The 26,062-nt window shown below is 35.8% G+C and overlaps 1 protein-coding gene and 1 pseudogene across 2 annotated transcripts in view; one reads left to right on the top strand and one right to left on the bottom strand.

Moving 5' to 3' along the window:
* Positions 1-26,062, top strand: part of Hs2st1 (heparan sulfate 2-O-sulfotransferase 1) — a 188,913-nt gene that overhangs the window by 102,488 nt on the left and 60,363 nt on the right. The window lies entirely within an intron of this gene.
* LOC124989418 (tubulin alpha-1A chain-like) lies at positions 8,231-9,384 on the bottom strand (annotated as a pseudogene).

Raw genomic sequence — 26,062 nt, 5'->3', positions numbered from 1 at the left:
CAAACACTACAGCTCCCTTTGTTAACCCTTTCTTCTGTCCAGTTGTATTTATTCTTGTTAGTTGCTTCTACATCCTTAGTTTAGTGTCCACATTCTTCTATCATTTGTGTAAACTATTTTGATTTATGCCCTAGCTTAATGTGCTGGAGAGTCATAAGATAAGCACTACAATTAAGTCATTTTACCACCTGTTGGTCGGAGGGAAGCATACAGGGGACATGCTTGAAAATGTTAGGAAAGAGGCATAATTTGAGTTATGTGAATGAGAACTCAGCATTTAGAACTCAGGTCATTCTTTCCCAGCTGGAGGCATGTCCTGGAGGTAGATCAAAATAGGTGATGATAGATTTGAAAAAGCATATTTAACTCTGTAGCATAATTTTATACTGGGAAAATGAAAATTTAAAATATAATTTGAGAATATAGTGAACAATAAGAGTTTTGATAACTGGTGGGATGAGCCATTATAGATTCTCAACTGAGAAGGATGGCAAAAATAAAGCTTTTCGTGTTTATCAAAATAAGACATAGGCTTTAAAAATCTTAAAAAGTACTGCCTTTAATTTAATCTGTATGTCTTCTGGAATTAACTGTTACCTTGTTTCCATGCTCCCCAGGTCTAGTAAGATTCTTTTGAAGGCCAAACCAAGTTCTAGGCTAACAATAGAGGGTAACAGTAAGTAGACCATTCACATGCTTTTTACCAGGCAAGAAATTTTCATGTCAGAAGAACTCAATATTGAAAATACCATCTTAGGTCCATTTTGGTCCTAATTACTCAACAGTGTACTAGGTGTTAGAAATGCCAGGATGCCTCACGGAATCAACTATGACCTCCAGAAGTAGCTTGGCAAGGAAAGGCAAATCTTACTTCTGTGGAAGGGTGTGCTATCGAACAAAGTTTGGCAAGCAAGCATACTTCAGTGGCTTGTCCACCTATTTTTATCCCTAACACAGCAGTGCCCCTTGCTCTGATAGGAATAGCTCAGGGTTACAGTCTGTGCAATTGTCTAATTGTAAAATCGGGGAAGGCCAATGGAAGGGCTATAGTAAAAAGGACTATAATTTGACCTCAAAATGGCTACGATTGGATCATATATCTCAATTAAGGCTAAATACTATATTCTGGAAATGGACCACCAAACTTTCTATTTTTTGCACAGGACCTCAGAGCCCTACAAAGAAATTCTGAGAGTCAAGGGAGAAGCTTCCTGGGATACTATTACCCTTCAAATCAGAGTGCTTCCACATTTTTGTTTAATTCGTTTATTTGCAAAAGACTTCACTGGGAGAAGAAAGTAATTTTTCAAAAATTATGTAGATAACCATTGATGAGCATGCTCACAGATAACACCATTTTCTCTGTTATGGTTGGCATAACCAATGTGAAATTTTTATTTTTCTAAAGAACTTTCTTTGTAATTTTTTCACATGAAACTGACAACCGTATTTACCATGCTATGACTAAATTGTGGAAAATTGCAAAATTGTAGTAAAACCTCATTTTGGATATTTTAACAGTGAATATATACCAAATATTGGATACATAAATACCTGCACACACTTGCAACTCTTGATTTTGAGAGAGCAGCAACATATTCTTAAAGGAGTTTCTGAAGAATATATACTGCATCTGTTTAAGTGACACAGAACATGACTGAGATGTTGCCATTCTTTCCCCAGAGGTAAAGGTAATATTGGCCCATCATTTTCAGACAGGATAGTTGAAAAGGATTATATGAAAAGACCAGTATAAATCAGGAAATGTGGTATTTCTTAAGTTTACTGTCACCATTTTTAAAATTTTTGTACTGAAAATAGGTTTTCTCTAAAAGGTATAGTTTGTGGTTTTGTCGGTTTGGTTTTAACCTCTACTGAAGTGTGATCCTGTTTCATACAGAAGTAGCAAAACAAAGTTTGTCCTACTGCCCTATAACTGCATGTCCTTAGTTTGGACATGAGGAAGAAACTTTCACGAGTGTTTTTTATATTGAATTTATAATAGTTCCCTTACCCACAGCTTCAGTAACCTTTAGTCAACCTTGGACCAAATAATAAATGGAAGATTCCAGAAATAAATAATTAATAAGTTTCTAAATAACTTATTAAAGTATTATTGTTCTATTTTATTACATTTTAGTTGTTGTTAATCTCTTACTGTGCCTGACTTGTAAATTAGACTAAACTTTATCATAGGTATGTGTGTAAAGGTAAAAATAATGGAGACTATATAGGGTAACGTACTGTCTGTAGCTGCAGGCATCCATGGAAGGTCTTAGAACATGTCCCCTGCAGATAAAGGAGATTAATGTGTCATCAGGGGTGGGAGGCAGAATTGAGGATACTTGATTATTTTTATTTGAGTTTTATTCTCTTAGTGATGAGATGATGATGATGATAGAGGAATCCATTAAAATCAAAGCTCCATTCTGAAATGATAAATCATTCAAGGAGTTCATGACTCAGATTTTCTGCTTTGAAGTTATATGCCTTTCTAGACATTTGACACAGAAATGTGCATTACAGTGTGCTTCAGATTTCTGTTCATACCTGCCAGAAGGTCCTTTAAGCTTTTTCTTTATTATCCCTGTGTAGAGAGTTAGTTATGGGCTTGCGTTGGTTTAAAAGTTGTTTGTTATTTGGGGAGTTTCTTTCATCACTCTTCCTGCAAACCATGCTGCTGTTCTGCCACACTAGTCTTAAAGAATATTCTTTTTGTCATCGCACTGCTTCTTTCATTTGTTGTCTTAATTTCTGTCTAATTAAATCTTAAGCTAGCTTTCTAGATCTTCTATGATCTTACCCTTTCTTTTTATCCACTGGCATTTTCTACTGTACTTGAAGACTCATTGAAGCTAAAAAAGTAGGTCTTTCACCAGTTCCATTAACAGGCCATATTCTTTACCACCTCAGTGTTTTTGCTATTGTTATCTCTCTCCAGGAATACCATGTACATAGACTGTACTGTGTTCCCCAAAATGTATATCTTGAGACCTTAACCCCCAATATGATGGTATTTGGAAATATGGGGCTTTGGGGAAATAATTAAGCTTAGATATGTCTTGATGGTGGGGTCCTCCTGAAGGCATTGGAGCCCTTAAAGGAAGGAGACTACAGACAGCTCTCCATCTATCATATGAGGACACAGTGAGAATGTAGCCATCTGTAAACCAAGAAAGGGAACCTTTATCAGGAATTGGATTGGTTGGTACCTTTAACTTGTGTTTTCAACTTCTGACACTGTTAGATTGTTTAAGTCACCCATCTATGCTATTTTGTTATAACAACCCAACTAGACTAATAAACCCTGCTTGTTTACCTTTGTCTTAAAATTTTACTTGTTTTTCAAAGTTCAGCTCAGATCCCATCTCTTTTATAAAGCAATCTCAGGTCTCATTTATTTCCCGTAATTATCTGAGCCACACAGTTGAGTAATTAGTTATGTATGCTACACTGTATTTTTCTTTAGTGGTTCCAAGTGTCCTAGCTGAATTTTGCTGTTTTTAAGGAATTGCTACGTGTAATGTTGGTAAGAACGTATAGGATAGATTCTTTTTTTTTTTTTTTGGTTGTGCCAGTCAGTGATTTGTTGTGTGAACTTGGCAAACTTATTCAACTTCATTGAGTCATAGTTTTGATTTTTTATCTGTATTGTGATGAAGAAAATGTAATAACCTCTAAAATTTCATTCAACTACATATTTTACTGTTTGGATTCTCAGCAACAATCTGTAATACCTCCACAGCTTTAAAAAAAAAAAAAAATTGCAAGATGAGTGTTTACTTCCATTGGCTAATTGATTTAGTTAATTAAACAAGGCCAAGACCATGAATCAGTTCTCATGCAGATCATTTTATTTCTTCTTCTGAAGTAATGAATTTTTAACCTTAACTGTGTCTTACATAGATAACATCCATCAAAAAGAAAACCAGGAAAAAAATCCTTTATTAATACTGCCAATCCATTTCAAAGCTCATGTATTACTGATCAGGGAAGCAAATATTTCAGGTCAGATCTTGAATTTAATAATCTGAGAGTTCTCTCCAAAATAATTTTGTGTTTTAATTTTTGTGATAATCTTAAAAATATGTATAAATTTGCTCTCAATTTACCTAACATGAACTTGTTCATGAGTTCAGTATCTGTATTTATTTGAAAGTTATTAAAAATTTGCTTTTACAATGGCATGTTATTCAGGTTGTACAGAAGTTCAAATAGTGTTAAGAGAATTATTATTACATAGAATACAGGCTAGACTCCTGTACTATATATTTAAGTACCACATTTGTATTTTGAGCACCAAATTTTTTCAGTAAAATGAAAGAATATAGCATTAAATAATTTTGCTTTAAAACATACTAATGTTATAGGCAGATCAGTATTTGAATTAAAAATTTTTGTTTTAACAGTGTGTAAGAAATCCTATACTTACTTTTTATGTGTTTTTATAACTTTTTGTGTGTTTAAGAAACAGAATAGTATAAGTCAACACTGGAAGTTTTAAAAAAATATATTTTCCTTAAAAGTAGGTTCATCATATATTACTCAGGTTTGAGAAATAGTAAGGACATAACCCTAATCCAAGTCACTATTGTCTTTTACTTAATTTGCTGCAGTGTGATACTATGTATTTCCCTTCTTTCTCCTACATTCATTTACCACACAATGGCCAGATGGTCCTTTGAAAAACAAATTGGATTGAGTATGGAACTTTTTTCTTAAAGAAAATATTTTGCTTTAAAATATTTGCTATAATTTGCCTTACAGAACTCCTGTTACTTCAGAAGTCACTTATGAAAATAAATGCTAAAATATTGAAAGTATTAGCAAACCAAATCTAGTAGTATTTGTAAAGAATAAATCAGGACCAAGTAGCACTTATCCCTGGAAGGCAGGGATGGTTTAGCATTAGGAATTCTACTCAAAGTAATTCAGTGTATTGAAGAAGATTAAAGAAAATATTGTCATGTGAATCATAAAGCTTGTTTGGGCGGTTTAGCCACACAGTTACAGTGTTTTAACAGTTAAATAGAAACAGTTGTCTTCTTTGACAGTGTCATATAACTTATTATTTTTGCATTAGAATTTCTGCACTGATCTTTGCTGTTATTATTTTAAACATACTTTTAAAACATGTTATGATTTTTTAAAGTCTTTTTCTTTTTTCTTTTTTTTTTAACTTCATTTTTAAAAATCTTTTTTATCTTTTAACAAGACCATCTAGTACTGTTGTCAGTAGTACAACTGAAAAGCACACTCCCAGAAACTAGGAACTTTGAGAAATAAGTTATTTGTATGGTAAAATGCATGAAGATCTGATCAATATGCTATTCACTTCAGAGAGAAAACTTTCCAAAGTATTAGCGATAAGACTAAAAAAACAAAAAGCAGCATGAACGCAAAAATGTTTCAGTGATTGTAGATTTATGGGCTCCCACACTATGTCACCTAGACTTTCTATTTCTTATGGGAAAATTAATATTCAACATTGAATGTTTACTAACGTAAGAACTTCAGAAACAAATGTTTATTAAAATGAGACATTCTCCTGTATATTAGAGCGTAAAAGAACATCCCTCCAATTAAACATACCACTTTGTGAACTCATTATGTCCTGGCATCCCATATATATAACACCTGTAAAAACTTAGTTGAGTAACAACTTTGGAACATAGTCAGTGGTCTTAACTACGAAAAAGGCAGGGTAAGGGGGTATCAGCCCCTAATTCAGCTGGGGCAGGACAGGAAAATGATATTTGGGAAAGTGACTAGAGATTTATTCCAGTGAAGGAAGCTGAAGCTCCAAATGATGAAGAAAATATTCAAGAACATATACTAAAGTGGTGCATAGACCTGTAATCCCAGTGACCTGAGAGACTGAGCCAGGAGGATTGTGAGTTCAAAGCCAGCCTCAGCTTCTTAGGCCCTAGGCAACTCAGTGAAACTCTGTCTCTAAATAAAATATCAAAAAGTGCTGGGGATGTGACTCAGTGGTCAAATGCCCCGAGTTCAGTCTCTGGTACCAAAAAAAAAAAAAAAAAAAAAAGTAATAATAAAATAAAAATAAATAACTATATACATACACTAATGGTTAAAGACAAGGTTTAAAGGTAATGGTCTTCTAAGTAGAATTGAGTTAGACTCTGTGTTGGGGGCATACTACTTTTTTGGTTTCATGCCCAAGAAGAAAAGCATTTCAGTAAAAATGAAAGCAAATTAGTGCAGTTTTCCTTTCAGATGCATAAGAATAAGAAGCAGTGCACTTAAGCTGTTACAAGAAATCATTTCAACTTGCTCCATCTATGTTTTTGCTGGTTTTTAAGGCTTGCAGAACAAAATTACAAAGCCCTAGCAGAGGTCCTTATATAACCAATGCATCATTGTCACTGACCAGGGTGTTCTGATAAATTGTTTGATGGTGAGCATTAAATTACGAGAGAAAGATATAAAAGTCCATTTGGCATTTATGTTTGCAGAATCTTTTCAAATGGAAAAAAATTGCTTTCCACTTGGAATTAAAACACTGAAATTAATTTGCTAATACAGTACTCTCCCCTTATCTAAGGTTTTGCTTTCTTAGGTTTCAGTTACCCTCTGCCTCTGTCCAAAATGTTAATAGAAAATTCCAGGAATAGACATTTTATAAATTTTGATTTTCAAATTGTTCAGAGTAGCATTACAAAATCTCACATTGTTCCATCCCATCCCACTCAGGTGTGACTGATCTGTGTGGTATATGCTACCTAGCCATCAGTCATTTGGCAGCCATCTTGATTATGGCATCAGCTGTCTTGATATTGAAATACTTGTGTTCAAGTAACCCATATTTTACTTAATAATGACCCCAAAGTTCAACATTAGTGATTCTGGTGGTTCAGATATGCCAGAGAGAAGCCCTAAAATATTTATTTTAAATAAAAAGCTGAAAGTTCTCAATAAGGAAAGAAAAAGAGAAAAAGAAAACCTGTATGCTAAGATTGCCAAGATCTACACTAAGAACAGTTTTCTGTCTGAAATCATGAAGAAGGAAACTAATCTTATGTAAACAGTATAATTGAAAGTGAATTGAGTCTGTTATTTTATTCTTAGACCCTGTAAACTGAAAATAAATTGTTTGGTTCCCTAAGACTCAGTGTTCCTACTTATGAAATGAGATAGGACAAGATCAGTGGAAATACTTATGTCCCAATCCAACCCCAAACCAATTAAACCTGATTTTCTGGAGGTGAAGTCCAGATGTTCATATATTCTAAAGTTTTACAGGTGGTTCTCATGTGGGAAGCAAAGGTTGGAACCACTAAATTATAGGATCTAAAAATAGTGCTACCCAGAGTGTTGACTATGAACTCCCTGCCAGTCTACAAAAACTGCTTATTATTAGACCACAAGTACATGTGTATATTGTGGCAGAATGTAAATCGAAGCACTAGTGTACTAATTAATTTGGATGACTCCCCCCACTCTTAGTAAGACCATTGATTAATTGTGTCCCATCATCGTTGCTTAATTTGTTTTTGTTTTGTTTTGTTAATGGGGATTGAACCCATGGGCACTTAACTATTGAGCCAAATTCCCATTCCTCATCCTTTTTATTTTGAGACAGGATCACGCTAAGTTGCTGAGACTGGCCTCAAACCTGTGATCATCCTGCCTCAGCCTCACATGTCACTGGGATGCCACCACGTCCAACTCAATTTAGGTTTTAAGTTTTGCAAGTGTCCTATATATGAGATGCTGGGACATAATGGGTTAAGGAAGTGATGAATTTAACTTACATTCTGGCAAAATCTTTAGTTGGTTTCAGACCAGAACTTGGAGTAGTACTTCTTTAAGATTATTTCCTGGATTTTAAATTCTTAAATTCTATGTGTGGATACTTAATATATGGTTGTTTAAAACTTGATGATCTAGAGCACTCTTGCAGTAGTAATTAGCATTACAATGAAAGAATGTTGTTTAGGTAATGAAATTGGCAAAAAAAAGAAAATGAAAGGTTAAAAATGGTGGTTGATTTCTGTTTTTTAAGACAGGGAGTACCTTTTCAAAACCTATCAAAGAAATGGACAACTTGGGTCTGTGACAAAGCATTCATATTTTAAAGCATAGGTCAGTAATTGTATGTGAGAGCATACAGTGCTATATACAGATTAACTGATCAGACCAAAACTTTTCAGTGTTCAAATCAGAATAAGCTTCCCTGTAAAAGCAGCACCTTTGTGACATTTTAACTTTAGTATTCCTCTCCTTCCTTACCCTCTCCTTCAACGGAATCTATACCAACTGGGGTGTCACTCAGCATGCACTCAGCATGCTATACCTTGGCCAAGTCTCTACCAGGCACCACAGTGGGAAGCTGGTAATTAATGCCAGTCTTGAAACTAGTGGGACAGTAATCCACAAACTGGATAGTACACTTGGTCTTGCTGGTGGTAATGGCAGCATTAACATCTTTGGTACATCACCACGGTACAATAGGCTGCAAGTCATGTATTTATCATGGCGGGGGTCATACTTTACCGTCTTATTGACTGGCTCAAAGCAAGCATTGTTGATCTCTGCTACAGAAAGCTGTTCATGATAGGCTTTCTCAGCAGAGATGATGGGCATATGTGGCCAAGGGAAGTGAATGCAGGGATAGGGCACGAGGTTGGTGTGGAATTCTATCAGGTCAGCGTTCAGGGCTCCATGAAATCTGAGGGAAGCAGTGAGGGATGACGTGGTTTGATCTATCATCCTATTCAGGTTAGTGTAGATTGGGCACTCTATGTCACGGTTCCTGTGATAGATACCATAGATGGCCTCATTATTTACCATGAAGGCACAATCAGAGTGCTCCAGGGTAGAGTGAGTCGTGAGGATGGAGTTGTAGGACTCACCTACATCTGTGGAAACCAGCTTGGACTTCTTGTTGTAATCAGCAAAGAGTTAAACCCAGAGCTGGTTCCCCCACCAAAGCTGTGGAAAACCAAGATACCCTGAAGACCTGTGCACTGGTCAGCCAGTTTATGAATTCAGTCCAAGACAAGGTCAGTGATCTCCTTACCAATGGTGTAGTGACCTTGGGCAGAGTTATTGGCAGCATCTTCCTTGCCTGTGATGAGCTGCTCAGTTTGGAAAAGCTGACAGTAGGTCCCAGTGTGAACTTCATCAATTACTATGGGTTCCAGGTCTACAAACACTGCCCTGGGCGTGTGCTTGCCAGTGCCTGTCTCACTAAAGAAGGTGTTGAGGAAGTCATCTCTTCTCCAAATGATCTTGTCACTTGACATCTGGCCATCATGCTGGATGTCATGGTCAAGTAAAACAGTAGAACTCCCAGCAGGTGTTGCCAATCTGGATATCAGCCTGGCCCATGTGGATAGAGACACTCACACATTGTTGCTGCTTCAAGGCTGCAGAGTAGATGGGTGGAGAGGAGAGGTTTTTGCTTCTTACAGAACAACTCTTAAGCGGTCAATGTAAGAGAACCTGCGGGATGATTATTTTTTAATGAACAAATGAATAGTTTCTAATATGGAGCATATTCCATGCTACCACCAAATTATGAGTAGTATTTTATGGTCTAATTTACTGACCAGTGTTATCACTTTTTCTTCATTGTTGAAGGAGATACTTGAATTGCACATCATTAATTATTAACAATGATTGCAAAGTAGTTTTTAAATGTAGAATACTCTGATATTTAATACAATTTCAATAATGATAGCTGAAGACAATTACGAAAATAATTGTTCTCAAATATATTATCAACAGACATTATACTGCAAGTAATTCTTGGCAAAAGGATTATACATGAACAGACAGAGAATACCAAGCTCATGAGAAGTTTTGCCTGTGATAGAAAAAATTTTAAATTGGTAATATATCGTGAAAGTTTTAGTTTGTAAACTCTTTATATTTGAAATTAGTAGTATCAAAAGTAGTATTGGGTGAAAAATGATCTATTTTGAAATTGTAATATGTTAACTCTTTTCCAAAACTGTAATTTTATTTGTTAAAGGTCGAAATGGACTTGAATATTAAAATGCTAATTTAATGAAAGTTCATTCTAAACCTCCCACTAACTTTTAGAATAAATTCAAGGTCATCTTGAAACTTTCTTCTTTGGTTATTATGATTAGTTTGTAGATTATTATAAGAAATTATTTATCTCAGGGCAAGTATTTATAGATTATTCTGGATTGGTAGTGACAGCTCTTTAGTATCAGAGGTTTACTCAAAGTCATCTGAATTCTTTTTATCCACGTTCCTGCTTGCTTATCTTCATTGAGTTCTTGTTAATAAGAATGCATTTTTCTTTTCCTTTTACAACTTTTTAAAAAATAAAACAGTGAACATAGTTGATAACTAGAATGGATGATGTCAAAGAACCCCATGGGATTCTGGGTAATGGAAAATCTTTGCTAAAAAGGAGTTCAGAATTTCTGTTGGAATACAAAGATTATATCATATGGTAACTATATTACTAGTATTCTGTGCAGTATATGAATGCCCTCATGGCAGCTCCATAGTAAGACTCTGAAAGTATCGTTTCTCTTACTCTACAATGCAAATTCTTATTTAAATGTTAATTGTTTAGCTTGTATAATGCTTTGATTTGTGTTAAGTGTGTTATGAACTTAATAATAAGAGACAAATGGAAAAAAAATAAGTTTTATGGGTTTATCAGTTGAGACACAACCTGTAACAGATTGTATTATCTAATAGAGATGGTTGGCAAATATGCAAAGATTATTAATTTTCAACCATAAAGAAGTAGTAGTTATGAATTTTAGGTGTATCTTAAAAATGAGTAGACCATTTGCCCCTTAAATTTGTTGAAGTGTATTAAACAAAAATGAATTAGTGTTCAGAATGGCTTTGAGACACCAATGAGGAAGGGCACAGTAAATTATTCCATAATAAATGAAAAGGTAAACTTTTATGTTGAAAATGCTAATATTATAAGAGAATAGTAAATATGCAGTAAATACTTGGAGAATTTTTATTCTACAGCACCTGAGGTTTTTTGTGTTTGCTTGTTTATATATTTATTTATTTATTGCTGGTGGCCACTAGAATAACAACTATGAATGATTTTCCTAAATTCCAAAGGGGAGAAAATTAACAATGGATTGATAATTTATCGTTCAGGCTATAGTGACTCTTTTCATTAGATTTAAATTATTCACTAAAATTCTGTTAGAAATGTGCTAATAAATGGTACATTTTCAAAAATGCAAATGTACTTTGTCACCTGGTAGAAATGAATCTCTTAGAAGTCGGAATCACATTTTGAAAGAATCTTAAGGTTTCAAAATCCTTCAAATTTTGTCAGTTGAAAAACTTTTGCAGTATTAATATGTGTATGTACTCAGCATCCTTTTAAAAGACTATTGAAAATTGGATCAAAAAGTAAAAGGGTCAGTGATTCTTACTTAACAACGCAGATATACCCATTGTGATAGACTGAATTCCAAATATGTCTCCAAATATGTCCACATCCTAATTTCCAAAACATGTGAGTATGTTACTTTACATGGCAAAAGAAATTTTGCAGATGTAATTAAATTAAATACGTTGAGATGCGGAGATTGTCCTGGATTATGTAGGCAATCTCAGTGTAATCATATGGGGTCTTTTTAAGAGGGAGGCCGGAGAGTCAGATAAAAAGGATGTGATCCCTCCTCTGAGCAGCCACCTGGAGCCTCATACATATGCGCCGAGCTCCAGTGACCCGCCGCTCGCCTCTTCCTCCAGGCAGCCACCCGGTGTTCTGTGTGGGCACTTGGAGATCAAGCAACTCACTGCGCACCTCCACCTCCTCCCCCCGTTGTTCAGGAGGTTGCTCTGGGTCCAAACACCTCGCCGCCCAGCTCTTCCTCTGGCAGCTGCCGGAGCCCCGGCGGGTTGCTCTGAAACCAAGCTTGTGCTGCGCGGCCTCCTCTGCAAAGTTCCCCACTGTCTGTGTTCACTGCTCCAGCGGGGAGAAGGGTATCTTGCTGCCTGGGCAGGGCAACCTTCCCAGGCAACGTTCCCAGCGGCCCGGACCTACCTCCTGGGCCTGGGAGCCTCACCCTTCGCAGATGAGTCTCCTTAGGCTGCCTCTCCCAGAGAATCTGCCCCCAGTCCTGGAACCTTCGCTCCGCCCCTCAGCTTGACTCTGCAGCTCTTCCACCGAAAAGCCGCCTAGGACCTGGGACCCTGTTCTGCACCTAATCACCTGCCTATGCAGGCCGTCCTCTGGGCAGCCGCCGAAGCCAGCGGTTTACTCCAAGCGCTGTGCTGAGCATCTTCCTCTGCAAAGTTCCCAGTGGTCCGTGTTTACCGCTCCAGCGGGGGAGGGGTGTCTCGCCGGGCAACTCTACTTCACAAAGTTCCCTGCGTTCAGGGGCTACAGCCCCATCTGGGTTGCCTCCCCAACGGGAGAGACTTACCTGGCGGCTTTGAGTTGGTCCCAAGTCACTCACTATCTCTTCTTTTGAATCCTGAGTCCTGGAGCAACATGAAATGCAGCCGCCCTCTAGTCCGCCATCTTGAAAACCCTCCCTAACTTAGTTTTAACTGAGCTTGTTTAGGTAATAAAGTAGCAGACCTTAAGGTTAAATAAAAAATATAATGATTTGAGCTAAAGATTAGTGCATGTTTTGCTTAGCAGTTCAGTAAAATTAGCTTAAAACAAAATAGAGTCATTATGCTGACAACAGGTCTGACACCAAAGGGTAAACAAAGTCCAGTAGGATGAAAAGAGGAAACTCTTTCACTGTAATATGCTTTTGTGAGTAACTTTAAGTAAAAATAAAAAGTTGGCCTTAATGTAACCGCTATGTGTTAGACAACTACTGGAAAGTGTGGTTAATGACAAATCTTGTGGTAATTTCTCTATAACATCTATCTTGTTTAATCCTGCTTTACTTAATACTATAATACTATAAAATAATTCTGAGCAGCACTTGCTTCAAATTTCTCTAGGGGTTCCTGTGCGCCGACTTCACCTATCCTTGGGGAACCCACGAGTTGCTGGTGCTGGGGCTGGCTCTGGGCAAGGAGAGATAGTTTGAGGGCATCTCAGGGACCAGCAGAACACACACACCTCAGGGTCAAGGATGTAAAAAAATTCCTTTGAGAGAGGCCATGGGAGCACCGTGATTGCCAGTGGAACCTAGGAAGTTTTTCAGCATGCTCAGCCACCCAGGCACTTAGAGCTGCTGCAGCTGAGGTCCCAGGAGGCTTGGTTTGAGATAGTAGCAGACCTTGACATCAATTCTTTAATGGTGGTTCTACAGGAATGTAGGAAGCTAGAGTTAAGGGGTCATGGAGGCTTCCACAGAGATTTCAAAGGAAGGCCTGGGTGAAACCAGGCCAAGTATAGCAGGGTCAGAGTCCCTGTAAGCTGCTTCTGAGGAGGTGATACATGAAGATGTGAGAAGGAAGCTAAAGCTGCAGTGGTGAACCGTGAGGTTAAGAGATGCCAAGAAAGTGGGGCATCTTCTTTGGAAAGCTATGGAATCAAGCCAAAACAAGTCAAGAGAAGAGACCATGTGTACTGCACCGAGCAAGGCCATAGGAGCAGAGCTAAACAAACCCTTTAGAGAGAAAATCACAATGCCCTGTACCCAGATGCTGGATGTGGAGCTATAGGACTTGTTTGCCCAGCTGGATTTCCATCTTGCTTTGGTCTCATCCCTTCTTTCTATGCCCCTATCTCTCCCTCTTGGAATGGAATGTTTACTCTGTGCCATTATATTTTTGATATATGTAACTTGCTTTTGATCTTTACTCTCATAGCTAAAAGTTTGCCTTGAGTCTTAGATGAGATTTTGGATTCGGACTTCTGGGAATTCCTGGAAATGTTAAGAGTATTCTTGAAAATGTGTTTTGCATTGTGAGATGCATATGAGATATAGGGGGCAAGAGGAAGAATGTTATGGTTTAGATGTGAGGTGTCTCCCAGAAGTTAATGTGTGAGATAATGCAAAAATTTTCAGAGGTGAAATGCTTAGATTAGGAGAGGTGTAAGTTAATCAGTAGATTAATCAACTTACATGGATTAAGTGGGCAGTAACTGTAGGTAGGTAGGTAGGATGTAGCTGGAGGAAGTAGATCATTGATGGTCTCACTTTGGGGCTTGTATTTTGTCTTTGGTGAGCTGAGCTTTCTCCTTCTTGGTTGCCATATTCTGAGCTGTTTTCTTCCACCATGCCCTTCTGTCATGATGTTCTTCTTCACTTTGTACCCAGAGCAATAGAGTTGACTGACTGTAGGCTGACTCTGAACTATGAGCCAAAATAAACTTTCATCCTCTTAAAAAAGAAAAAAAAATTGAATTGGTGGTTTTCTTATTATTTAATTGTAAAATACAAATGTTCTTTTGATGTTATACAAATCTTTTGTTGATTATACATTTTGCAAATTTTCTCCCAGTCTGGGATTTTCTTTTCATTTTTATCTTTTAATTTTGGTGCACTGCAGTGTACTAATGTTTACTTTTTTAAAAAAAATTATTTATTTTGATTCATTGTAAACAAATGGGGTACAACTTTCTCTGGTTGTACATGAAGAAGAGTCATACCATTTGTGTAATCACACATGCACATAGGGTAATGATGTTTGTCTCAATCTGTTATTTTACCTTCCCTCACCCCTCCCACCCCTCTTTCCTCTATACAATTCATCCTTCCTCCATTCTTGCCACCCTCCCACCCCCCATTATATATCATCATCCGCTTATCAGAGAGATCATTCATCCTTTGGTTTTCTGAGATTGGCTTATCTCACTTAGCATGATATTCTCCAATTTCATCCATTTGCCTGCAAATGCCATAATTTTATTCTTTATGGCTGAGTAATATTCCACAGTTTTTTTTATCCATTCATCAGTTGAAGGGCATCTAGGTTGGTTCCACAATCTGGCTATTGTGAATTGAGCAGCTATGAACATTGATGTGGCTGCATCACGGTAGTATGCTGATATTAAATCCTTTGGGTATAGGCCAAGGAGTGGAATAGCTGGGTTAAATGGTGGTTCCATTCTAAATTTTCTAAGGAATCTCACACTGCTTTCCAGAGTGGCTGCACTAATTTGCAACCCCACCAGCAATGTATGAGTATACATTTTTCCCCACCTCCTTGTCAACACCTATTGTTGCTTGTATTTTTGATAATGGCCATTCTAATTGGGGTGAGATGAAATCTTAGGGTAGTTTTGATTTGCATTTCTCCTTATTACTAGAGATGTTGAACATTTTTTCATATATCTGTTTGATGCTTGTAGATCTTCTCTGTGAAGTGTCTGCTCATTTCCTTAGCCCATTTTGTGATTGGGTTATTTGTATTGTTGGTTGTAAAGTTTTTTGAGTTCTTTATAGATTCTGGAGATTGGCGCTCTAAGTATGTGTGGCAAATATTTTCTCCTACTCTGTAGGCTCTCTCTTCACGTTCCTGATAGTTTCCTTTGCTGAGGAAAAGCTTTTTAGTTTGAATCTATCCCAATTATTGATTTCTGCTTTTATTTCTTGAGCTTTGGGAGTCCTGTTAAGGAAGTCTGATCATAAGCTGACATGTTGAAGATTTGGACCTACTTTTTAATCTATAAGGTGCAGGGTCTCTGGTCTGATTCCAGGGTCCTTGATCCATTTTGAGTTGAGTTTTGTGCAGGGTGAGAGATAGGGGTTTAATTTCACTTTACTGCATATGGATTTCCAGTTTTACCAGCACCATTTGTTGAACAGGCTATCTTTTCTCCATTGTATGTTTTTGGCTCCTTTGTCTAGTATGAGATGACTACATTTATGTGGTTTTGTCTCTGTGTCTTCTATTCTGCACCATTGGTCTGCCTGTCTATTTTGGTGCTAATACAATGCTGTTTTTGTTACTATTGCTCTAGTATAGTTGGAGTTCTGGTATTGTGATACCCCCTGCTTCACTCTTCCTGCTAAAGATTACTTTAGTTATTCTGGGTCTCTTATTTTCCAATGAATTTCATGATTGCTTGCTTATTTCTGTGAGGTACGTCATTGGGATTTTAATTGGAATTGCATTGAATTTGTATAGCATTTTGATAGTGTGGTCATTTTGAGAATATTAATTCTGTCTATCCAAGAACATGGGAGATCTTTCCATCTTCTAAGATTTTCTTTAATTTCTTTCTTTAGTTTTCTGTAGTTCTCATTGTAAAGGTCTTTCACCTCTTTTGTTACATTGATTCCCAAGTATTTTATTTATTTTTTTTTTGAGGCTATTGTGAATGGGGTAGTTTTCCTAAATTCTCTTTCAGAGGATTCATAACTTATGAATAAAAATACATTAGATTTATGAGCATTGATTTTATATCCTGCTACTTTACCGAATTCATTTATGAGTTCTAGTAGTTTTCTGGTGGAATTTTTGGCTTCTCTAAATATAGAGTCATGTCATTTGGCAATAGGAATAGTTCAAGTTCTTCTTTTCCTATTCATATTCCTTTAATTTCTTTGGTCTTGGTCTATCTAATTGCTCTGGCTAGAATTTCAAGGACAATGTTGAATAGAAGTGGGGAAACAGGGCATCCCTGCCTTGTTCAGTTTTTAGGGGGAATGCTTTTAGTTTTTCTCCATTTAGAATGATATTGGCCGTAAGCTTAGCATAGATAGCCTTTCCAATGTTGAGGAATGTTCCTACAATCCCTATTTTTTCTAGAGTTTTGAGCATGAAGGGGTGCTGTATTTTATCAAATGCTTTTTCTGCATCTATTGAAATAATCTTGTGATTCTTAACTTTAAGTCTGTTGATATGGTAAATTACATTATTGTTTTCCAGATATTGAACCAACCTTGCATCCCTGGGATGAAACCCACTTGATTGTGGTGCACTATCTTTTAAATATGTTTTTGTATGCGATTTGCTAAAATTTTGTTGAGAATTTTTGCATCTATGTTCATTAGGGATATTGGTCTGAAATTTTCTTTCTTGATGTGTCTCTGTCTGGTTTAGGTGTCAGGGTGATATTAGCTTCATAGAATGAGTTTGGAAGGGTTCCCTCCTCTTCTATTTCATGAAATAGTTTGAGGAGTATTGGAATGAGCTCTTATTTGAAGGTCTTGTAGAACTCGGCTGAGAACCCATCTGGTTCCAGACTTTTCTTTGTTGGTGGGGTTTTGATGACTTCTCTTTCATTGCTTGAAATTGATCTATTTAAGTTGTATATGTCCTCCTGATTCAATTTGTGTGGATTATATGTCTCTAGAAATCTGTTGATGTCTTCGAGATTTTCTATTTTGTTGGAGTACAGATTTTCAAAATAGCTTCTAATTATGTTTGTATTTCAATCCTGTCTGTTGTGATATTTCTTTTTTCATCACGAATTTTAGTAATCCAAGTTCTCTCTCCTTTTCTTTGTTAGTGTGGCTAAGGGTTTATCAATTTTGTTTTTTTTTTTTCAAAGAACCACCTTTTTATTCTGTTTTTTTCAATTTTTTCCTTTTTGTTTCAATTTCATTGATTTCAACTCTGATTTTGACTATTTTCCTGTCTTCTACTACTTTTGGTGTTGCTCTCTTCTTCTTTTTCTAGGACCTTTAGCTGTAATGTTAGGTCGTTTATTTGTTGACCTTTTCTTCTTTATTGAATGTGCTCCATGAAATGAAGTTTCCTCTTACTACTGCTTTCTTAGTGTCCCAGAGATTTTGATGTGTTGAATCTTTGTTCTTGTTTACCTCTAAGAATTTTTTTTATTCCTCCCTGATGTCATCTGTTATCCATGCCTCATTCAGCAGCGTATTATTTAATCTCAGGTGTTGGAGTAGTTTCTGCTTTTTATTTTGTCATTGATTTCTAATTTCATTCCATTATGATCTGATAGAATACAAGGTAGTTATCTCTGTCTTTTTGTTTTTGCTTTGGTGGCATAACATGGTCTATTTAGAGAAGGGATTCATGTGCTGCTGAGGAAGGAAAGGTTGATTCGCTTATTGTTGGATGGAATATTCTATATATGTCTGATTAAGTCTAAATTTACAATTTGTGTATTGAGATCTGTGGTTTCTTTGTCGATTTTGTTTGGAAGATCTGTCCAGTGTGGTGAGGAGAGGTTGTGGTTACAAGTCACCTAGTATTGTTGTTGGTTGTGGTCTGTTTGGTTTCTGGAATTGAGAAGGATTTGTTTGACATACACGAATGAGTTACTGTTTGGGGCATGGATATTTATGATTGTTATGTCCTGCTGTTTTATGCTTCCCTTAAGCAGTATGAAATGTCCTTCTTTATCCCTTCTGACTAACTTTGGCTTGAAGTCCACATTTTCTGATATGAGGATGGATATCCCAACTTTTTTGCTGAGTCCATGTGCCTGGTATGTTTTTTCCCATCCTTTCACCTTTAGTCTGTGGGCATCTCTTTCTATGAGATGAGTCTCTTGAAGGCAGCATATTGTTGGATCTTTCTTTTTAATCCAATCTGCCAGTCTGTGTCTTTTGATTGATGAGTCAGGCCATTAACAGTCAGGGTTATTATTGAGATACGGTTATATTCCCATCATTTTAGCTTATTTTTGTTTTTTAACATGACTTGGTTTCTCCTTTATTTGGCTATTCCTTTATGGTAGTTCCTCTCTGTGCTGATTTACATCATTGTTTTTCTTCTCTTCCTCATGGAATATTTTGCTGAGAATATTCTGTAGTGCCGGCTTTCTATTTGTAAATTCTTTAGCTTTTGTTTATCATGGAAGGATTTATTTTGTTGTCAAATCTGAATGTAAGTTTTGCTGGGTATTAGATTCTTGGTTGGCATCCATTTTCTTTCAGAGTTTGAAAAATACTGTTTCACGCCCTTTTATCTTTTAGGGTCTCAGTTGAGAAATGTGCTATATTGGGTTGAGAATGTGCTGATATCCGTATTGGTTCCCCCCTGAATGTAATTTGATTTTGTTCTCTCATAGCCTTTAAAATTCTATCTTTATTTTGTATGTGAGGTATTTCATTATAATGTGCCTTAGTGTGGATCTGTTGTAATTTTGTACATTTGGTGTCCTATATGCCTCTTGTAGTTGTTTTTCCATTTCATTCTTCAGATTTGGGAAATTTTCTGATATTATTTCATTGAATAGATTGTTCATTCCTTTGGTTGTTTCTCTGTGCCTTCCTCAATCCCAATAATTCTTAAGTTTGGTCTTTTCGTGATATCCATAATTCTTGTAGATTCTGTTCATGATTCTTTCCATCTTCTCTATTTGGTCAACTTTGTTTCAAGATTAAATATTTTGCCTTAAATGTCAATGGTTCTGTCTTCCAGGTGTTCTGTCCTATTGGTCATGCTTTCTATGGAGTTTTAATTTGGTTTATTGTTTCCTTCATTTCAGGAATTTTTTTTTTTTCAGAATCTCTATCTCTATTGAATAATCCTTTGCTTCCTGCATTTGCTCTTTTAACTGTTGATTGTGTGATTATTCAATGCGTGCATTTGTGTATTATCTCATCGTTTGCTTCTCTGATGATTTTAACTATGACATTCTGAACTCCCTTTCAGACATTTCTTCCTGTCATACTGTCATTGGATTTTATTGATGTAGCATCTAGGTTTGTTGTTGGGACACTTTCTTCCCTTGTTTTCTCATACTGCCTCATGTATCTTCCCTCTCCTAGTCTTCAGTAGCCTGAAGTCTTGGAGGAACTTGATAATGCAGTGACCCCAAAGTATGCTGCCCTCGAGGAATGGTGGACTCCGGGTGGGGTATATTCCCATGCTAGTGGGCAGAGGCACTTCAATGTATTTGACATGATCAGCGCAGGGACACTACACTGGTCGCTGGGTCCAGTGGTCTGGTCCTTGCTCTCGGTGCTACTTCCCTGGCAGGGAAGTCTGTGATGTTTACTTTTATCGTAATTGTTTTATTGTGTTCATGATGCCTTTGCCAAACTCAAGGTTACCAAGATCGTTTCTTCTAAAAGTTTAAAATTTTAGCCCTAAATTTATGTCCATAATTAATTTTGAATTCAGGTGTTTTTTTTTTATGTAGTGGGAATTAAGACTGAAAATTCCTCTTAAAGATTAAGAAAAAAAAAACATGGCTATCTAGTTTCTACACTTTTGTTGAAAGGACTATCATGTCTTCCATTGATGGTCTTATCAGCACTGTCTAAATTGATCACGTGTGTAGTGTGTTTCTGTATTCACTAGTGTGTTTCCATTGGGTCTAGGTGGTCTTTATTGCCAGTATCGCATTATCTTGAGTACTATATCTTAATAATGTCTTGAGATAACGTGGAGTAAGTCTTCCAATTTTGTCTTTTTACTTCGAAAATGTTTTGCCTATTCTAGATCTTTTGCGTATGTCAGTGTTAAACTTTAGACTCAGATCGTCAATTTATACCAGAAAGCTTATTGGGATTTTCATAGAGATTAGCATTTATGTGTAAGTTTGGAAAGAATTAACATCTTAATAATAGTATTTAACCATGAACATGACTTCTTTGTCTATGTCTTAGATTTTTCAGTACTTTCATCATTTTTACTATATTATATATCTTCATATTATTTTTTATGGTATTTTAAATGTTAATTACTATTATCTGCTGTTTTTAATATATAAAAATACAGTAGACCTATGTGTATTGATTTTTGTGTCCCATGAGGGACATTAACTCTCTTATAAATTACCATCTCTCTTTTTTTTTTTTTTTTTTTTTTTGGTAGATTTCTTAAGAATTTTTACATAGTCATGCTGTCCTTGGACAGAAAACAGTTTTATTTCTTGCTGTCTAAATCTGTGTGCCTCTCTTTCCTACTTTTTCTTGCCTATTTTCATGGGCTAGAACCTCCATGACAAGGTTGCATGAAAATGGTGAGATGGATATCCTTAGCTTATTCACAGTTTTAGGGTAAAAACATCCAATTTTTAAGTAAAATACGATGTTATTTGTACATTTTCAAAAAATATTCTTTGAGGAGAATGTCTTTGAGGACTTTCTCTTCTATTCCTAGTTTTCTGTGATTTTTTTTTAAATTGTGAATGGGATTCAGATTTTGTTCATCTACATGTTAAAGCAGGCTTGTACTCCTGGTGTAAATAAACTATTTGTAGTATGATCATTAGCCTTGCATACATTGTTGTATTTACTTCACTAAATTTTTGATGATTTTGCCTTTGTGTTCATGTGGAATTTGTTTTCCAGTTTCCTGTAATGTCTGTCTGATTTGAGCATCAGAGTAGTGCTAAGTTCAAATAATTAGAAGACAAGTATTCTTTCTTATTCAGTTTTCAAGAATTTGTTTTGAATTGATTTTTTTTTTCTTTTTTTTTTTTGCGGTGCTAGGGATGGAACCCAGGGCCTGTGCTTATAAGGCAAGCACTTTACCAACTGAGCTATCTCCCCAGCCCTTGAATTGATATTTTTCTTAAGCATTTGGTAGGTTTTTCTGGTAAAACTATCTGTAGCTGTGGGAAGGTTTTGTTTGTTGGTTTTTTTGTTTGTTTATGTGGGATGATTTTTATCAATAAATTCATTTTCCTTAATAGATAAGTTTGTTCTATTTAGCTATCATTAATTGAGCTCTGTTAATTTTTGCTTTTTAAGGAATTTATCAGTTTCATTTGTTATCAAGTTTATTGTTATAGAATCATAATATTCCCTTATTATCTGTAGTGCCCTGCCTCATCTAATTTGTGTACTTCCTTCCTAGTCTGGCAAGGGGGTTATTGGTTTTATGTTAATTCATTTTGGTATTGTTTTAACATACAGAAAAGAATTCAGTTTTACTGAGTTTTCTGTATTGGTTTTCTGTTTTTCCATTTCATTGATTTGTGCTTTTATTTGCTTTCCTTTTTCTGTTTTCTGAGGGTGACACTTAGATCATTCGTAGACCTGTGTTCTTATCTGTTATGATTATGTAGAGCTGCAAGTTTCCCTATAAGCACTGCTTTCATTACATTTCACAATTTTGATGTGTTATCAGTTTTGTTATATTCAAAATACTTTTTAAATTTTTTTCCTTTCTATAGCTCCTGGGTTACTTGAAGTATGTTCTTTTTCTAATATACATTTTTTAAGTTGTTTTATTTTTATTTATTCTTATGTGGTGCTGAGAATTGAAACCAGTGCCTCGTACATGCTAGGCAAGTGCTCTACCACTGAGTTATAACCCCAGCCCTTGAAGCCTGTTTTATAGACAAAATATATATGATATCAAATTTTTTTCTGCTGCTAATTTTTAGTTTTATTCTGTCAAAGTCAGATAACTTGCTTTGTATGACTTGAATCCTTTTGAGTTTATTGAACCCATTTTATGATTCACAATATGGTTTATCTTATTAAATGTTCCATGTGCAAAAAAAAAAAGTATCTGTATCCTGATTGGAGTTTTTCATAAATTCCAATTAGTTGATAGTATTATTCAAGTTCCATACATCTTTATGGGATTTCTATCAATTTTTTAAAATTATTGATGAAATCATGGTGAAATCTCTTATTATACTTATGAACTTGTCTTTTTCCTCCTAGTTTTTCACTGATGTTTTAAGAGTCGCTTACCACAATGTACATTTATTTAAGGTTGTTGTGTCCTTGTGATAAATTTACCCCTTTAGCATTATGAATTTAGCCCTCTTTTCCCTGTCAGTATATTTTGCTCTGAAATTCGTTTTGTTATTAATGTGACCTCTCTAGCCTTCTTTTGATTTGTGGTATCATAATGTATCATTTTCCATTCTTTTTAACAATCCTTATTTTTTTCATCCAGTCCAACAGTCTCTACCTTTTCTTTGGGGTATATGGATCATTTATTTTAACTTACAAATATCAAGTTTAGTAGTTATTAATAAGGGTTTAAGAGTCTGTGTAACTTGATGGTTTCCATCAAAAAACCTCACTCCTAACATTTACTTTTCTTTAAAACCAATTTGTTTTATTTACACTGTTTCTAGGTTATGTAGAAGATTATCTAGGCTATCTAGGTCACCCCCCCCACCAAAAAAAATTAAAAGAAATAATCAGGGGCTATATTAAAAATCATATGGCTTCTAAAGATGAGAAGTTATGCTGCAGAGAGTTCTTACTTAATACATTAGGTATGAATGGGTGAAATGGAGAGTTATAACCAGAGAGTCACAAACTAGTCAGCAGAAATGTGTAAAACAGGTTCCAGTGTTGCTCTTGTGTCCTTTGTAATGGCTTCTATTTGGCATAGGTTTTAGCTCACTCTTGTATCACCTCAGGAGAATATTCTCACAACTAGTTTATACCATTAAGTGGAATAGCCTTGTTTTTCACTGATGTAAGCTAGATTTAAATTTATCACAAATGCCAAGTTAATGGGAGTATCAATTAGTTATATGGAAGAAAGCATATTCTGCATCTGTCTTCTTAATTAGCCAACAGAAATACTTTCTAGAACATTGATTTTCAAAGTATTCCTGGGCCATCATATCAGTGTCACCTAGGAACTTGATATGCAAATTCTTAGACCTGAATTAGTATCTATTGACAGTAGGAAGGCAGGTATCTGTTTTTTGACAAACTCTCCAAGTGATTCTAATGCACACTTATATTGAGTACCCCTGCTCTAGAATATGATGCACATCAAACTCTAGTAAAATAACAGCAAGCTTTCAGCATCGCTAATTCTAATTTTCAGACAGCTGCTGCATTAGGTTTTAGATAATGATCTCTAAATCCAGCTGGAGCTGAGTCCTAGTTACTCATTATTCCTTTTACTTACTAGTGAATGGAGCACCAGGTGCAGTTGTCGAAGTGTGAAAATAATTCGGCTTTGTAGACACTGCTGGCATTTCTTTCTTGATTTTGAAAATGCTTTAATCTTCTTGGTATGGTATTTATTTCAACAATCAAAGCACATATATTTTAATGGTAGTTTGGACCTCTGCTAAGAATTGAAGAAATCTTTGAATATTCCTGCCTGTTTAACATCAAAATTAATATTTTAGCTGTCTTACAAAGCTTACATGTAATTGAATCCTTTCAATTGTGCTTTTCTGCCAGTGTTTTCATTTCAAGAACAATTTTAAATGTCTTCCCAGAATAATTTACTCTTCACTCTCTTCACATCTTCCACTTTATCACATCTTTGTTTTTACCTTGGGAAATAGTGCCAGTAGAGATTTATTTTAGTTAAATACATTTTATAATAGTAAAACCTAGGGGTGAGAATGGCAGTTAAAAAAAAAAAAAAATAAGGCCCAACTATGTGCTATGTGAGTTACAAAACTCATCAAACCTTCAAAAAAACATTCATTTTGAGTGCTGTGGCACACACCTATAATCCCAATGGCCAGGAGGCTGAGGCAGGAGGATGGTGAGTTCAAAGCCACCCTCAGCAACTTAGCAAGGTCCTGAGCAACTCAACAAGACCCTGTCTCTAAATAAAATATCAAAAAGGACTTGGGATGTGGCTTAGAGGTTAAGCACTCTTGAGTTCAATCCCTGGTATCAAAATACAAAAACAAAACCCCACAATATTCATTAGTAGATAAATGCATGGTCAATATTGCAGGGTTGTTTTTGATTATATTACATATGTCATAGAGACTGTTAGTAATAAACATCTTTAGATCAAAAACTGGTGGTCTCAAAGTCCTGCTTTTAAACTCTTTGTTTTTAACTTTATACCTTTTTGAATTCATTCTTTTGACATCAACTATTTGTGACTACTAAATTTCTATCTTTAGTTCAGAATTTTACTGAGATGTATATTTTCAGCAATCTACACATAATCTGGATATTCCATGGGTTCCTAAAATTGATAATCCAAGTTTCCCTCTCACTAGCCCTGTGATGTACAGAGTCAGAATTACATTAACAGCCTATTTTTCATTTGATCTCCAGCCCAGATATTTGTATAGGACCTCATTATCCATTAAAATGTCTAATATTTATGGAAATCTTTCAGAGATACCTCATATGTGTTTTTAAAAAAGGAAAAGCAGAATTCCCTCTACCTCTACACATCTTCTTGGTCACCTGTTTTTCCACAAGGGTAACCATTTCTAATCAAGCATCATCATCTCTGCTGCTGCCCCAAGAGGAAAAGCCAGTAAATATTATAGCCCTCATGGTACCGAGATTGATGTAGGAATAGAGATGATTCTACAAGAATCCATGTAGAAAGAGATGATATAATAATACTCTTATCACTTGTGAATCTGTTTTGTGTGCCTTTGTTTTGTGAAGAGATGGCTGACCATATACCTACTATTAATGCATTCCTTCTCATACTATGTATTTATTGCTAGGAAACAGCTGCCCAACCAAGAATTAAATTTCTCATCATGAACCCTGTATCTAGATAGGTCCAGCAGACTGGTATTTGCCAACACTAATAAACTAGTATGCTTTTTCTACTCTGTTCTCCTCTATTTGCCCAATGAAGTCCTGGGGTAAATGGCAAAGTCAAAAGAGAAGGAGCCCTATTTCCTGACTCATTGCATAAAAGCCATCTGCCAGCCAAGAACACTCACATTGGTACCTGAACAAGAACTAAACCACCTTTGTAGTAAACGATTGAAATTTTGTTTCTTATGGCAGCTGATGTTTTCCTAGTTAATATGGTGCCCCTGTGTATTATAGAGCCCTTTGTTAAATCATCATCTCCCTGCTTTCCTTTTCTCTAAAAATTAAAATACATTGGTATCTGAATATCCATGGAGCTGGGAAGGAACAAATGCCATATTTTACTGTCTAATCTAGACTTGTTCTGTGATTATGCTTTCTGTACTTAATCTTCCAGAACTTCCTGAATACCACTCTCAAACAAACTAACAATAAAAGCCATTATAAAAATAGACTCTTCAACAGACCATCTATGTATTTGAACTTTAGAGTACCAACTACCCTGAATTTTTCTTCTCTTGCCCTAATCTTTCCCCAATTCTCAAACTCAGTGAATAGCACTATTCTCCTCCTTAGTAAAGAAGCTTAGAGACAACCTCTTCCAGTTTTTTTCATCTACTCTTTTCACCTAAACCTCTGTCCTATGAACCCATCTGCTTCCTTATCATAGTTGCCTTCTTTCGGGTCTTGATCCTAATGTCTTCGGGCCATTGATACTCAGTTCCTAAGAGTTATCACTCTATGAAGTGGTGCCTTACAGAGTCTTT

This window comes from Sciurus carolinensis, chromosome 1 (genome assembly GCF_902686445.1).
Source record: "Sciurus carolinensis chromosome 1, mSciCar1.2, whole genome shotgun sequence".
NCBI classification, from domain to species: Eukaryota; Metazoa; Chordata; class Mammalia; order Rodentia; family Sciuridae; genus Sciurus; species Sciurus carolinensis.
The sequence above is the reverse complement of the archived record's forward strand: the minus strand, read 5'-3'. Positions and strand labels throughout refer to the sequence as shown.